The 16534-nt window shown below is 40.8% G+C and overlaps 1 protein-coding gene across 3 annotated transcripts in view; it reads right to left on the reverse strand.

Annotated features, from left to right (window-relative positions):
* Nucleotides 1–16534, reverse strand: part of TBL1X (transducin beta like 1 X-linked) — a 134969-nt gene that overhangs the window by 45837 nt on the left and 72598 nt on the right. For 2 of the 3 annotated variants that reach the window (XM_077927524.1, XM_028727727.2), the window contains exon 3: nucleotides 9402–9509. The exons of the other annotated variant lie outside the window; for it this stretch is intronic. The gene's annotated coding sequence lies outside the window, so the exon portion shown is untranslated. The remainder of the gene's footprint in view (nucleotides 1–9401; nucleotides 9510–16534) is intronic. 3 annotated transcript variants of the gene reach the window in all.

Raw genomic sequence — 16534 nt, forward strand, 5'->3', positions numbered from 1 at the left:
ATCCCACCAAAGCTGGGCTGTGGTGGAGTCACCAGCGATCAGCAGCTGATGTCTCATGGATGAGCCCTGGTCTGTGGACCACCGCTTTGACTAGCCCTGCCCTAGTACCCTTTGCAACCCACAGGTGTCTCCCAGATAAGGGACGTAAGTTTGCTCAAAGTATGGTATGATTGATTTGTATTCCGCCATTTAAGACCAACGTCTGCCCAAGTAGACAGCCTTTGAGTAGCCAGTGGAGGTGTAGAAGGAAGATATGAATTGGTGACCCGTAAATACAATACAATACACAGGTGGGAAAGCAGGGGGGACAGGAGAAACATTGGGAAATTACCACAAGGAAGAGATATATCCTTCAAACTGGGCGGTTAAATCCAAGGTTAAATAGTTCATCTATCTACTCACTCTTCAAGTGAACTTTTCGTTGCTCATAGATGAGCTGAGTGTGTCTTAAGGGCAATTCTATGCATGTTTACTCAGAAGTAAGTCCTACCGACTTAAGCAGTGCTGAGTGTGCATAGGATTGCACTGTACAATTTACTTTAAAAAAATAGGGTGCCTTAGATGTCAGCGAATTGAGAAACGCTGCCATAGATATTACTGGTATACACCCCCCCCTTTCCCCTCCTACACTTAAAACCTATTAGTTTGCTTGGTTTACTTTTCAGTCCTCAGCTGGTTTTCTTAATGACATCAGCCTCCAGCATTTAAGGTCTGAAAGCACAAGTGGATCTTTTCCAATTCCCTTGGCTCCACAGTGAAAAGGGTTTTTGCTGTATTGATCTTTTCTTCATGGCACTTTGCTGAGAAAAAACAACAACAGCCCTCTTAATTAGTGTGATTGTGTTGTATTCTACTTCGTGACCTACTTTTCTAAGACACAAGAACTTCAGTGAGCCTTTTTTCTTTTCTTTAAAAAAATTAAACCCTGAGCTTTAAATGATTTTTTAAAAAAAAAATTATTTACACATTATCCTAAGTAATCAAGAGCAAGGGGGAAAGGAAATATGAAAATAGCTTTAGGACTTAAAACGATTCAAGTTAAAATAAACAAGGAAGATTAGCGGCACTAAGAACAGAATTATTTGTGAAGCTGGCTTTAGACAGTGTTCCTATAGTGGACGGATATGTGGAAATTACAGTAGCTACATTCATGCAATAACCTATTCACATACACTTATGAATTGAGCCCGCATACTTTAATTATCTGGTTTACAAAGCAACTAAAGCTGACAAATTTAAAGCTAAAAAAAAAAAAAAGGCTTCCTGGATTAGGGCCACCATAGCATCCGGCACGTCAAGGGTAGAGCAAGGAGAGTCCATGAAATCTTAATGTGATATTAGCGCAAATAGTTTGCAGATATAAGCCCTTTTAAGTATTATGAATTGTGCCCTTGAGTTCACAATTTTTTTTTAATGTCTGATGTTTCATTATGTTTTTATATATGCTGAAAGCTGCCCAGAGTGAATGGGGTATGATGATGATGATGCATAAAAAGGGGTGAAATCACAACCATGTTACCTTGGAAAAGGTGTGTTAAGAAACCTCCATATACTGAAGCAACAGGAATGTGGAGCGCAAACTTATGGCAAGTGAGTAGCATGCTTAACACCCATAAGGGTAAAGGGACCCCTGACAGTTAAGTCCAGTCGCGAACAACTCTGGGGTTGTGGCGCTCATCTCGCTTTACAGGCCGAGGGAGCCAGCGTTTGTCCACAGACAGTTTTTCCGGGTCATGTGGCCAGCATGACTAAGCTGCTTCTGGTGCAACGGAACACCAACACCAGAGAAGCACACGGAAACACTGTTTACCTTCCCGCCAGGCGTGCTTTTGAACTGCTAGGTTAGCAGGAGTTTGGACCGAGCAACAGGAGCTCACCCTGTAGCGGGGATTCGAACTACCAGCCTTTTGATTGGCAAGCCCAAGGCTCAGTGGTTTAGACCACAGTGCCACCCACGTCCCGCTTAACACCCATACTTCTCTGCAAATGTTCCCTAGGCCATCTCCCCCTTACTTTTGAGTTTTGAAACTTGGGGGGTGGGGTGGCAATGAAAAACAGCCCAATAGAGTACTTGAAAGAGAGAACTGTCATGGGTTCAGGTAGAAGTCAAGGGAGAAACAGGTCCCTGTGCATATCGAATTAAGAAGAAAATGGCCCTTATGGGAAAATGTACTCGTCAACATACCATAATCCAAGGAGAACAAAATATGTTTTATGAGAAATGATTTTGTTCTATTAAGTCAGTCAAGGGATATGATTGCCTTCCTTCACCAACCCATGCAGCTTTATGGTGTGATATTACAGGGTGGCTGAATTTCCCCCTTTCTCTTTATGCTTGACTAGCTGATTACTTCTATGACGATTCTCTGATTGCTCTACTTTGTATTGTATATTTGTGGGTTGTATACTTGCAGAGATTCGTGGGTTGAATATTTGTGGGAGTTTTTCTGTTCTTTATTTGTTGATGTAAGCAAATGTGTAGGTGTTTATGCTCCAAGTTTTTATTATTTCTTGGCTTATTTTTGTTTGATATGGAAAGGCTTAATAAACTGCTCTTCAAACTTTTTAAAAAATTGAACAAGTAAATCACAAACACACCCCTTTTCAGTCCTTGCCTTTGCGAGTACACTACACCTCGGTAACTGTCCTTGGAAAACATATCAATCCTATATTGTGCTCAGAGTGCTGTGGGATATCGGCTGGATCTGCAATTATTCCATTTCAGGTGTACATAACGGTGTCTGGTATAACCATTTCACGTCTTTTCACAACTTCCAAAAGCCTCCCACTTCGGGCACCAATCCTCCACCCTTCCTTTCACTACATTATCATTTGTTTCCCTTCTCTCCTACAGGTTCTATCATCACAACAGCTTCAGAAACAGCCAACGTAAAGCCACTAAAGAACACACATACACCCTGCTCAAGGGAATCACCACAATCATGCGATCTGTTTTCCTCAGAACTGAGAGCCTGTCAGGTTCGTATTAGACTTCAATGCATTTGTTAATGGATCCAGTTAAAAATTAAAGCATCATGTCTCCTTCAAAATAAGGAAACGCAAAGCAGCTGTAACCAAAATGCAAAGCAAATGTCAGGCAGAAAGCAAGCGCTTAACTCTTATTATCTTTTCATTGTTAGCAATAAATGGAATATCATTATAAGTCGCACCAAATTGCAAAGCCTGCTCCAGTCTTCACCATCTCATCTCGTGCCAAGAAAGCACAGCATACAATAATATAATTTACCAATAATGTTACGATGTAAGCACAGCTTTAAAAAATATTCTGCTAACCCATATGTCATGCAGTATTTGGGACGATTAGAAACATTTAACCCATATGTACTGGCACAGTTAATATCAAGTGCCCTTGATATCCTCAATCTGCCATGCGGCCTTGAGGAATCTTGTGTGTCTTTTATGACAGCTGCAGAGTAAGGGGAGGGCATAAAGATGCAGCTGTCCTCTTTGCCTTTAAACCTAACTGTGTCACCTGTTAATTAGCACGGCGGGTGGCAGACATGCTCTGGGCAAAGGGATCAAGAACTAGATAATCAGATGGATTGATCTCTGAACTGAGCCTCTCATTACTGAGTGCAAAATATACAGGAGAATTGCAGGTGGGCAGAGGAAGGAGAGTGGGAAACAAACAAACAAACCAGGGTTTCCTGCATCCAGATTTATATGCAATGCATGCTCAGGTATTTTCCACTCCCTCTCTTCTGCAGTGCACAACTCTTGCTCTACCCAAAAAAAGTCTAAGCAGAGGCTTGGTGAGTGGTGCAGGACATAACATGGGGCCAGATTCCTCTTGCCTAAACAGACACCATTAAGTGTTAGACTTTTTGCCTCAATTTCTCACGCAGATACATTTTTTTTAAAAAATAAGGCAATTTCTGGGAAAAGAGTCACAATAAGGGAACCTGGCAATTTGAATTGGGCAAGTATTTCACAGTTGCGACACTACCACTGAAGAGACCCTGTCAGATATTCCACAATGGCACCAACAGCAAGGTGACCAGCATCTCAATTCCTGGGCAGGCTTATATGGGAGCAAGCGGTCCCTAAGATGACCCGGCCCTAAGCTATTGGGGGCTTTGTAGGCTAGAATCAAAACATCAAAGCCAGCGGAGCCAAAATAAGACCCAAGTAATAAGCTCTGACCTGCAACAACTATAGACAAACATCTGGTCGCCATATTTTGGACCAACTGAAGCTTTTGGGCTAATGATAATAATAATAATAATTTATTATTTATACCCCGCCCATCTGGCTGAGTCTCCCCAGCCACTCTGGGCGGCTCCCAATCAAATGTTAAAAACAGTACAGCATTAAATATTTAAAACTTCCCTAAACAGGGCTGCCTTAACATGTCTTTTAAAGATAGGATAACTGCTTATTTCCTTCACATCTGAAGGGAGGGTGTTCCATAGGGTGGGCGCCACTACCGAGCTGTGTTCAAACAGTAGCCCCACTCAGACTACATTGCAACAATACAGTCTGGAAGTAACCAAAGAATGACTGACTGAAGCCAAATTTGCCTTCTTTAATAAATGGCACTGCTATTGTATTTGCTGACGCTAATGATAATAATAAAACGCTCCTACCAACCACCACCACCACCTGAGCATCCAGGGAATGCAAAATTCCCAAGCAACGAACCCATTCCTTCAAAACAAGTGCAATCCCATCCAGAATAGGTTGAACCACCACATCCAAATTGCCAGTGTTCTTGACTAACAGGGCCTCTGGTTTGTCTGATTTACGGTAAGTTTCAGCCTCTTAACGCCTATCCACCTAATGTGAATTGACTCAAGTTTATTACTTCTACTGTCTCCCCAGGACAAGTCAATGGGAACAAGATAGAGCTGTGTGTCACCTACATGCTGTTGACACCTCAGACCAAACTTCTGGATGACCTCACCTATTGGTTTCATGTAGATATTAAAAAGCATAGGAAACAAGGCAGAACCTTGGATAAGTCGTGACATCTAATGCTTGAACTGGTCATTCTCATTCCCACTGAAACCAATGACTTAAAGCAGGCACAGGCAAACTCGGCCCTCCAGATGTTTTGGGATTACAACTCCCATCATCCCTAGCTAACAGGACCAGTAGTCAGGGATGATGGGAATTGTAGTGCCAAAACATCTGGAGGGCTGAGTTTGCCTGTGCCTATTTATTAATGGATCTACTTTGTATATAATTTTGGATATAACCCCCCCCCACACACACAATGGTTTTACTAGTAACAGTAAATATTTACATTCAATATTTATAATAAATTTTGAATAAATGTTCAATATTTATATTGAAGCCAAACTATATTATAAAATATAAATTAATACACATTCACTATTTATGATGCTCATAATATGACAAGATACTACCAATTGCTTCCATAAAGAAAAAGCTTGGAAATGGTGGCTGAACACTGAAGCGACAAAGAATGAGACAGGACAAACATTTTCATGACACAGTAACAGAAAATGTTAGTAGCTAGGACAGAACAATCCCTATCACAGGTGGGTCGGGGGGGGGCAAAGAGCAACTGTGCCTGTATCACAGTATTTTACAAAGTATTTATATTTACTAAGCAAGCACGCTGTCATGCATTTGCCACATCGCAAGGTGACAAGGTATTCAACTCAATATTTGCACCATTTCCAGTTTGGCTTTTGAAATGGCACTTCTTAGGGACCAATTGTACAGTTTATCCGTCAGTAAGTGCAAAACGAATGCATGATATCACCAGGTATGATGAATATGAGGTTTGATCAAATAGAGATCACTATGATTTCACTATAATGCTTTCTTCTTCTTCTCTATGATGCTCCAGTTAAATTAGAGGGAAAATTCTTTGTAAAAGAAAAAGAAAAAAAGACTTTGAACACTGAGACCTTTCCAATGAACTAAATGGCAAACTTGTTGGTTCCAGGACCCTGGCAAGATCTTTGTACAGCCCTAGATGGGCATTAAACCATTTGACACGGGGGCCTTCTATCTAGCAAAGCCTGCCACAGCCAAACTGCCAATTACATTCTCCTCAGGGAACATGTTTTACAGCTCTAGCCAATTCAGCTTCCATTGAAGTCTGTGGGTTTTGGGGGTGGGGGTGGGAAGTAGTTCTGCTCCTCTCTGAGAGTCTCAACCTCAAAACGATATTTGAAACACGTACATAAAGGAGAATTTACCTATAGGCGATTGCAGTACAGCAATGTGAAGTAGCATGAGGAAGATGCAACTGTTGCAGGGTAAAGCAAGGATGCCCTGAGGTAAATGCCAAAACCATAACTTCCAGACAAGTCTAACATTTGGAATTTGGCATCTGGCATATTAAGCTAAGCCTTGATCATGGGGTATCATATAATGTAGATATTAAGACACAGTGACTCATCTGTAGTTACGCTTGTTGGTCTGGGAACGCAATATAGAAAAAAAATATATAGCTGGTGAGCAAACATTATTTATATTCCAAGTGCCTACTTGAACGTGGGTGTGCTGGGCAGCTATTGAAACAGTGTTATGAAAAATGTGAACCACAAGAAATCGAGAACGAAACTATCTGATGGTTAAAAGGAACAAAACGACGACACTGTGACATTTTATTTTTGTATAGTGAAGCTACTGCTGTTTTATTGAGTAATTCCAACAGAGCAAACACAGAGAGTGACTGCCATTCTGTTAGTGGGGGCCCTCATTTTTAGAACAGAGCAGCAAGGGAATCCAATGCATGCGAAAGGCACTGCACAATCCCCCAGTGCAGCTGCTCCCAATTGCACAACATCAACTCTCAAACCTCTTGTAATGGCATTGCATTGGGTCTCACTGATTCATGGAAGACGGAAGCGTTTTTCACAAATATATCGACATGGTGACTTGTTTTCTCATTACAGCGAGGGTTAGTGCAATATTTGATCTCCAAATGAGGCCCCTCTTCATGTGTAGTCAGTCACCCTCAGTGGTTAAGCAAAGTGCCACTGGAGATAAGACTTTTCAGTGATCAAGCTCCATTTATGGAATGCCTTCTTCAGACATGTAAGAGAGACACTTCTAGTTATCGATATACAGACACCAAGTTAAAGCCATCCGGTTTACAAGTCTTCTAATTACAGTGGTGCCCCGCAAGATGAATGCCTCGCAAGACGGAAAACCCGCTAGACGAAAGGGTTTTCCGTTTCGGAGGCGCTTCGCAAGACGAATTTCCCTATGGGCTTGCTTTGCAAGACGAAAACGTCTTGCGAGTCTCGCCATCCCCCCCCCCGCTTTCCCCCCCTTTTTCAAAGCCGCTAAGCCACTAATAGCCTTTTAGCAGCTTAGCCGCTAAATCGCTAATAGCGCTAATCCTCTTAGCCACTAATGGGGTTGCTTCGCAAGACGAAAAAACCGCTAAACGAAGAGAATCGCGAACGGATTCTTTTCGTCTTGCGAGGCACCACTGTACTGGTTCATGGTCTGCTGTTCTCTTCCATTTTTAATATCTTACTGCTTCTGTTGCTAATCTATGGCTTTTATGATGTCAGTTTATTGTTTTTATTATGTTACGCGTTTTATTGCTTTTTGTCTGCTGCTGATGTTTTTCTGTATCATCATCATCTGGTTATATTTATTGTTTCAGAATGATTGTTTAATCTTTTTAATAGGTCAAAAGGAAGCATGTACGATTAAAATAAATAAATATTACTTGTCCAACAACTTTTAGAAGTGAACTTGACTTGAGGTAGCTTTTTTTAAAAAAGAAAATAGAGAGTTCTTAAGGTGACTAAACATCCAAAGAATAATAATTCGGAAAACGGGTCAATATACATAATTTTCATCTAAAGAGCATATCACCAGGGTTAAAAATACAATCAATAAATAAGCATTCCCTGCTACACAATGACTTAGAAAACGAAGTCCTGTGTACAAGTCTATAGTGTTGTTTAAAGGGTACAGATCCCCAAATGGCACCTGTTTGGGATCCTGCAACTTGACTCTACACCCACTGAAGTGATTCTGAGCTTACTGATTCAGTAGCGCTGCAGAGTTCAGGTACTCTGCCTTGAGGGCCATGCATATTCATTATTATAAATGTCATGCTAGCTTGTTATTCAAGAAAATCATTTGCCATGTGACTCAGTACTGGATCAGTACTGAAAGTAGCATACAGTAAACTAGCAAAATAGCAGAAAGTTTTATGAACCTGGGTTTTTTTTGTTAATGTTTAATAACCTACTTTGAACTGAGGAGGAGAACACAAATGCAAATTATCTCTCCATTATCTCTCTGTGACATGGTAAACAGCAATCTTTCATATGTCATATGTTATAAATTTCTCTAGGCATCTTCTGATCAAAGCAACTTAGAATATTATCCCACCCCACCCCATTTATTGTACCAGAACATGGTATTTATCGTATTATACAAATCAATCTGTTTTTTAACAAGGCATTTAACTGAAGAAAAAGAAAGTGTAAGCTAATTTAGGCTTCAGTTGAATTACCTTGTTAACACAGGAAAATCCCACTTAATGTTATGGTCTAAAGGCAGATTTGACAACAAACATCGAAATCTGGTTGATGCATAGGTAAACCAGGAACCATAACTTCACTTGAACTGTGATATTTCCTAGGCACCATGAAAAACATGTTTCCTATTTATTTTCTGGAGTATTATAATCTTTATTGTCATTGTCCCATACAGAACAACGAAATTGAAAAATCTACATAAAACATTCAAAACCCAACAAGCCTGCTATCCCAGCTATCCCAACCTGGTTAGCCCCCTAAAAACTCTGATACCCCATTTTTAAATACAATATATTCCCATAGAGACCCCTTACACTACGTTTAAAACCAAAATCGCATTTGGGTAGAAACTGTTTCTCAGGCGGCTAGTCCTAGTCTTTACAACCCTGTGCCTTCTTCCAGAAGGCAGAAGCTGAGAGAGATCATTTCCGGGGTGTGTAATATCCTGCCCTATCTCTGCACCTGGAAGCATAGATTTGATCCAAGGTGGGAAGAGTGCACCCAATTATTCTCGTATTGTATTGTATTGTATTGTATTGTATTGTATTGTATTGTATTGTATTGTATTGTATTGTATTGTATCGTAAGAAGGTTACTGTGACAATAATTTAACACCAACCATGCTACAGGAGATGCAAGAGAATAACATTTATTGGTGGAATATTTGTGATTATCCCAGTAATATAACTATTCAGCTCCACTAGTCTTACCACTTAAAAACAATTATGGTGACTTCTGTTTTTCTAATAATCTCAGAAATGGCAATTGTTATAATCTAGCATTTGTAAAACACTTAGATAAGGAATCAAAATGCTATGTTTCATTTATTATGGAATAGATGTAGAAATTACTTTATTTCCAATAGATATCCAGTTCTTTAATTGTTTGAATTACCTGGTCGTGAGACCTCTGAGCTGTTGAAAACTGCTTCTTGCAGGCTGCTGAGAAGAGGTTGGGGGTTTGAGTTACCATGGAGATCTCTACATTCGACAATGGAGAAATCTAGAATGAGAGGATGCCATGGTTAATGAGATCAAGTTTGTATAGAAAGATAAGACCATGCATGTCCCCTGCTCCTGTTTATTACCCATCACCAACATCATGTTATTGCCTAACTAAGGGATAACCTAGTACATTCTTATGTTCTGCTAAAAAGAGGCATCATGGCTACTGGTATGCAAACACTTGAACATAGAGAAGTTGTGAGACACGCCCGATCACTCTGGTCCCTTTCTTATGTCACACTAGGTGTGTAGAAGCTGTTGGAGAACAGCTGAGCTCCACATCACTTGAGTAAAGCTGAGAAGTATGGCTTACTCCTTCTGAGTCCTGGCTGGGATAGCTCCCTACTATGCCAGCATTGCTTCTCCAGGAAACTAGGGCATTACTAGAGTGGACAGAAACTACAGTGTTGGTACCTCTGATGTAGCCCAGGGCTTCTTTTATTACCCCAGTATGTGCAGAAAAAGTGCTGCAGGTGCTCCATAGCTCATATCTAAGAGGAAACTGCCACAGCTCAATATTACAGCACATGTTTTCTATCCAAAAAGTCCCTACATTAAATCCCCAGGTTTTCCAATTGAAAGAAACAAACGTACCAAATTTAGGAATAATCTGTACCCAAGTCCTGCTGGGAGTGGAAAGTTCTGGAATTGATGGATCGGTGATCTGGCTCAGTATAAGACCAGGTGTGGTCTGAGAACAAATAATGCAGCTATTTGCTGAAGCTAAGCAGGTCGGGGGTCTAATCAGTGTCTGGATGGGAGACCACACCAAACCCCATGTATACTGCCTTGAGTTCCATGATGGAAGAAAGAAGGGCTACGAATGTAGTCATAACTCTCCATTGGTTTTTCCACACTAATCTTAAAATTTAGACTGGAATAGCAACAAAAAAGGACCAATAAAAAGAAGCTAAAAAGGATGCCTGCAACCAACCCAACTTCTTCAAACAATTTTCATATTTTATGAAATTAAACTGATCTCTGAATAATAGTTTCAATGCCACCATTATGAAAGGTTTTTATTTTAATAAAACGGTTTGCTGAAAGTGTCTTAAAGTCATATGCACAGAAGCCTTGAAGTACAATCCTATGCCTGTCTGCAGGAAAGTTGAGTCCCACTGAATTTAAAGGGGCTCAGTTCCAAGTGTGCACTGAGGCATAAAAAATAAGTTCACATCTCAGAGTAAATACTATGAATAAGTCAGTCTCTATTACTTTTTTATTTTTAGAGCATTTTATCATTTTTAAAAAGTTATTAAAAACAACAAAAATAGAAATAAATACAATTGTTGGATGCAGCTGGGTTATCTGCCAGGTATTGTGTGGCTGCATGTTTAATTGTCTGAAAAAAGCTCACAACAGCTTATTATTTTATTTAAATTGCTTTAAAAATAAATAAATAATCACTCCACATTAGACTATGCATGTGCATTATTACAGTAAAATGTGGTAGAGTATCCCTGGTACGCATGTGTGAGGCTGAGGAAGTTGAAAAAGAAACAAAAAGCCAGAGAACCAGGAAATTACCTATAGCAATTGGCTATTTCTTTCTACCCCTTTTATATCTACACCTTCCTTTTTAAATATTCCTTTCCCGCTTCCCCTTGACTTTCCATTTCTCCTCTTTTAACAGCAAGTCAGTGTTTTGTGCACAGCTGAGCACGTGCGGAAATCATTAGAGTGCTTTTGGTTTATTCCCCCCCTTGAAGACTTTCCACACTTGTGCAAACCTCCGTGTTTCCCAGCCATCTGCTGAGACCTCCCTTTTTTGTCCATTTTGGTCCCGTAAGTATGAGCATTCTCGGAGGGAACAACAAAGCAACAACTCCTTCTACATAAGTAGAACATCATTAACCTTTTATATTTCCTTCCATTGCCAACTGGAAAAAACCCATAATTGCCATTCTGGAAACACTTCAAAAGTACAGTACTAGATAATACAACAAATTATGAAGATGTTTTGTGAACATACAAACCTAGGAGCTGATTCATGGCACACAGAAGTAGTTATTATGGAATAAGGTAGCAATCAGATGGGCGGATAGAGAGCATTTTCTGCAGGCTGCCCATCCCTGGAAGGGAAGGGCCCTCAGAACATTAACCACCAGCACAGGTGATTTAATGCTAACTGGGACATTTTCAGTTTAGTGGGAGGGAAACACACACACACACACAATCTCTCTCTCCAATCAGTATGGGGATGCAGATTTCAGTTCCTAAAAACAGGGAGAGGTGTGCCAATTTGCAAAATTCATAAAACGAATGTTCTGTATTCTTTCGAAATGATGAACAGCTTTAATATTCACAAACGTTCCCCAAAGGATAACCTCCAATTCTTCCATGAATATCACAGTCTGTAGCAAACGGCAGCGTTTTCATCCATAAACATGCCGTGAAGCTGAAAAAAATTGAGGCCACAATGTTTTCCAAAAGAAGAAATAGAAAGAAAGATGTTTTGAGGCCAGAAGACAGGCACACAAAGAGATCTGTGAGCAAAGCATTACACAGCTGCATTGTGATTTGCCATCCAAGAACACATGGCATTGCGATGGCCGCTTCCAATAACCATCTACAAACTCATTACCAACCAGGATAAAATCTGCATGGTATCTGTACCAGTTTCCACTCACACTGCATTTTCCTGCTAAATTTAGCAGGCTAAATATTACCTCATAAAGAAATGTATTGGTGACTTTGACACCTTTGCTCCAGCAGCAGCCTATCCTATCCTGCCTGGATAACTTCAACACCAGCCAGAGGCCAGAAACCAATGTGTGCTACCCTACCATCTGACGCGCCTTCTTTTTCCCAAGTTACTTTACCAGATACGAAATCACCTGTTCCCTTGATCTTGTTCCCACTTTAAAAAAAAATAAAAATCTATTGGCCCATCGATTCTCCCTTCTGTACTGCACACTCTTTCTTCCAGTTCTTTCCCTTTAAGTCAGTGCTATTTAATAAAAAAAATATTACCACCTCTCTTCTTTTTTGGGGGAAGGGGAAGCTATTGACCTTTTTATTCTTTTTCCATGTCTTATTTCTACCAGTTATGTTCTTGGCCACTTCCAATCTGTTTTCCCCCATGCCTCCTGTTTTAATTCAAATGAGAATCCTTTGTTATTTTCAATTATATTCTTGTAGCTAAATCATCGGGTGTTTTATCTGTGCTTCTTAGAAGACGACTCGGCCTTTATACTTATGCTCTTTATACTTAATGCCTTTTTTTAGCTTTTCAGTTACTGTTTTATCATTGAAGTGATTTCATTTTTGAATCTTACCTCAATACGAATTACTTACGGAGCAGCAGCAAGCCCCCTTCCCCTTGTGTTCTTTCTTATGGCCCCCGTTATCTGTTTATCATTGCCACCTTTATGGAGATGCTACAACTCTACTGTGCTTTTATATTTCTCCAGCTCTTACCCTCACCTCTGCTTCTTTCTCGGCTGTGTGGGTGGAGGGCCATTTTCTCGAAGTTAGCACACAAAGCTTTTGTTTACATTCCTGCTTTTCAGTCTTTTCCCAACATCACTTTTTCTTTTTCAGTTTCTGATAATGTTGCTGTTTGCAACTGGTCCCTGTGGGAAGCCTACAGAAAAGACCTGAGCGCATCAGCACACTCTCCTCCTGTGCTTTCCAGCAGCTGGTATTCAGAAGCTTACTGTCTCCAACTATATGTAGACTAAATGTAGTCATCATGGTTAGCATCCTCCATTAAAGGGGCGCGGGTCTAAACCACGAGCCTCTTGGGTTTGCCAATCAGAAGGTCGGAGGTACGAATCCCCACAACAAGTTGAGCTCCCATTGCTCTGTTCCAGCTCCTGCCAAGCTAGCAGTTTGAAAGCACGCCAGTGCAAATAGATAAATAGGTACCACTGCAGCCAGAAGATAATGGCATTTCCGTGCACTCTGGTCTGGTCTCCGTCACTGTGCTCCGTTGTGCCAGAAGCAGTTTAGTCATGCTGGCCACACGACCTGGAAAGCTGTCTGTGGACAAACGCCGGCTCCCTCGGCCTGAAAGCAAGATGAGCGCCGCAACCCCAGTTGCCTTTGACTGGACTTAACCATCCAGGGGTCTTTTACCTTTACTTTTTTATCCTCCATTAATCTATCTAACCCTCTTTTACAGTCATCTTAGTTGGTGGGCATCAATACATATTGTGGCACCACATTCCACAGTTGAACTATGCATTGTGTGAAATTTGTTCTTTTGCTTGCCCTGAAGCTTCCAACACTAAACATCACTTGAAAGTCCCAAGTTCTAGAGAAGGAGAAAAGTTTCTCTCTATCCACTTTCCCTGCCACCATGCAGATTCCTATACTTATCTATCAAGTCCTGCCTCGCTCACCATTTTTCTAAACTAAAAAAAAAAAAGCCCCCAAACCTTTCCTCACAGAGAAGCTCCAGCCCCTCAATAATTTTGATGGACCTTTACAGACCATTTCAGAGTTCTACAACAAACATTTTGAGGTGTGGAGACCAGAACTGTACACAGTATTCACCAAGATTTGTATAATAACATTATGCTATTGGCACTTCCCTTGTAACGATTCCTAGAACAGAATTTGCTTTTTTTCCACAGCAGCAACACAATGGATCAACATCATCTTTAAGTAGACACACTACAACCCTCATACCTAGGCAGTCACTGCCAGTTCAGACCCCATGAGTGTTTACTGTGGATTTTTCTTGCCTCAACATACCACACTTTACGCTTGCCCAATTTGCTATTATCAGCAAACCCACTGTCATCTGGGCATCAGGTAGTACAGGCTCCCACAGTAAAAAGCCTTGTTTTGAAGCCAGTGGCCTTGCTGCCATAGGTCCAAGCCAGCAGTATATATAGGTAGCAATGTTTGGAGGAAAATGCCAAGTGGGCAAACCAACGTAGGCATCACCACTGGGACACATGGACCACAAGAATGCCGAGTGCTGACATCAGGCCTGGAGCAGAGGATGCATCTGTTTTATTGAGAGATTGCTTGGGCCCAAGATTTGCTCACACTTGCTTTTTAGAGAGCCGTACAGATCAGAATAAAATAATGTATATATTTACAGCTACAAATGCAACCTAGTTTGTTTCTTGATACTCAGCTCACAGATGGGAAAATATGCAGAGAATTCACACAGACAGTGCACATGCAATATTGAAGGGGGGAAATTAACGTGCTCATGAATATTGCATAAATGCGCCATTCTCTGCCCTTTCTTATTCTAGTCTTCTTTTCTTCCTCAATGGATGCAGACAATATCCACAGTAATTATAGAAACTCGATCCCATCTGCTAACCAAGCTGGCAGAAGTCTGGTGACCGATTGATTTCCATGAACTTAAGTGCACCTATTTCTGCAGAGGACTACACTGTAAGTAAGAAAGAAATAGTCTATAAAACTAAGAGATGCTGTGTAGCAAGCAATCCCCAGGTGTTTTTGGTAGCTCTGCAGCTGTATATAGATAGAAAGAGGATCACATTTTTAATATTTATTCATTCTTTTTTATAGCTAATATTTTCTCTTTCTCTAAAGGACATAAAGGGGTGGTAGGTGGTGATGGGAAAATGAATTATTCGTGGGATTGAGTGTAGGTATGTTTGAACACTTTTAAGGATTGTATGAAATGTATGTTTGTATGCTTGTATATTTGTTAAAAAAAATTTAAAAAACCAAACAACTAAAGGACATAAAGCAGTTTGCCACAGGAACACCCTCCCATCAGATATCAAGGAGATAAGTAACTATATAACTTATAGAAGACATCTGAAGGCAGCCCTGTATAGAGAAGTTTTATTATGTTTTTATATTTCTTGGAAGCTACCCAGAGTGGCTGGGGCAACCAAATCAGATGGGGGTGGGGTGGGTTTACAAATAATAACATTATTATTACTAGTAAAGAAACTTCCATACCCCGCAATGAATCAATAAAGACAATATTCTATTAAACATGCACAATAGAAATGCAATAAAGGAAAAGGCTGTAGCTCAGTTGCACCACATCTGCTTTGCATGCAGAAGGCCCCAGATTCTATCTGCAGCATCACCAGGGCTGGGAATGTCTCTTGCCTGAAGCCTTGGACAGCCTCTTTCAGTCAGTGCTCAGCTAGATGGACCTAGGATATGACTTGGTATAAGGCAGTTCCCAGTGTGTCATCCTATATGTCAATCAAACAATCTGAAAGCAAATCAGTACAAATAATGGGAAGGTTTTGCTCCAGTTTCAGATACACTACCAACGCAGGACATTTGAGGGGAGGGGGTTATAGTATGTCTTGAGAGATTGAGATTATGAGTTCTAGAGCATCAGGGGCATTGCAGAAGTTCTTATGGGAACAGCACATAGCTTAGCTTTAGTGAATCCCCCAAAATATGGTACCCCACTAGCAGAAGTAGCCACAACAGGAAAGCTAGGAAAGCAGGGAAGCCATAATAAAATGGTACATAGAAAACTGACTTTCTCATAAAGGAGAATTAGTAATGTAGACCAGGCATAGGCAAACATTGCCCTTCAGATGTTTTGGGACTACAATTCCCATCATCCCTAGCTAACAGGACCAGTGGTCAGGGATGATGGGAGTTGTAGTCCCAAAACATCTGGAGGGCTGAGTTTGCCCATGCCTGATGGAGACAGTAAAAGCAAAGAGGGAAGGGCACAGAAAATAAATAAGGAAGCAAGGAAGGAAGGAAGGAAGGAAGGAAGGAAGGAAGGAAGGGCCGCAAATGGTAGAACATTTGTTTTGCATGCAATGGCCCCTGGTTTGATCCCTGGCATGTCCAGCTAAGGCTAGGGATGTCCCTTGTCTGAAGCCCTAGAGAAAAACTGCCCGTCATATAGATAATAGTGATCTGGTGTAAGACAGCTTCTTATGTCCCTATGGAATGCAAGAAAAACAATTTCTCATAGATGACCTTTCCTCTGACTGACTATCTGCCCACGGCCTGTTCTTGGGAAGGATAAATCACTAGGTTGACTGGAGAACTGAGGCAACAGCAAGTTCACAACCACATTGTGTGGAAATAAGTCAAATGTAA

Source organism: Podarcis muralis, chromosome 4, assembly GCF_964188315.1.
Source record: "Podarcis muralis chromosome 4, rPodMur119.hap1.1, whole genome shotgun sequence".
Taxonomy (NCBI): Eukaryota; Metazoa; Chordata; class Lepidosauria; order Squamata; family Lacertidae; genus Podarcis; species Podarcis muralis.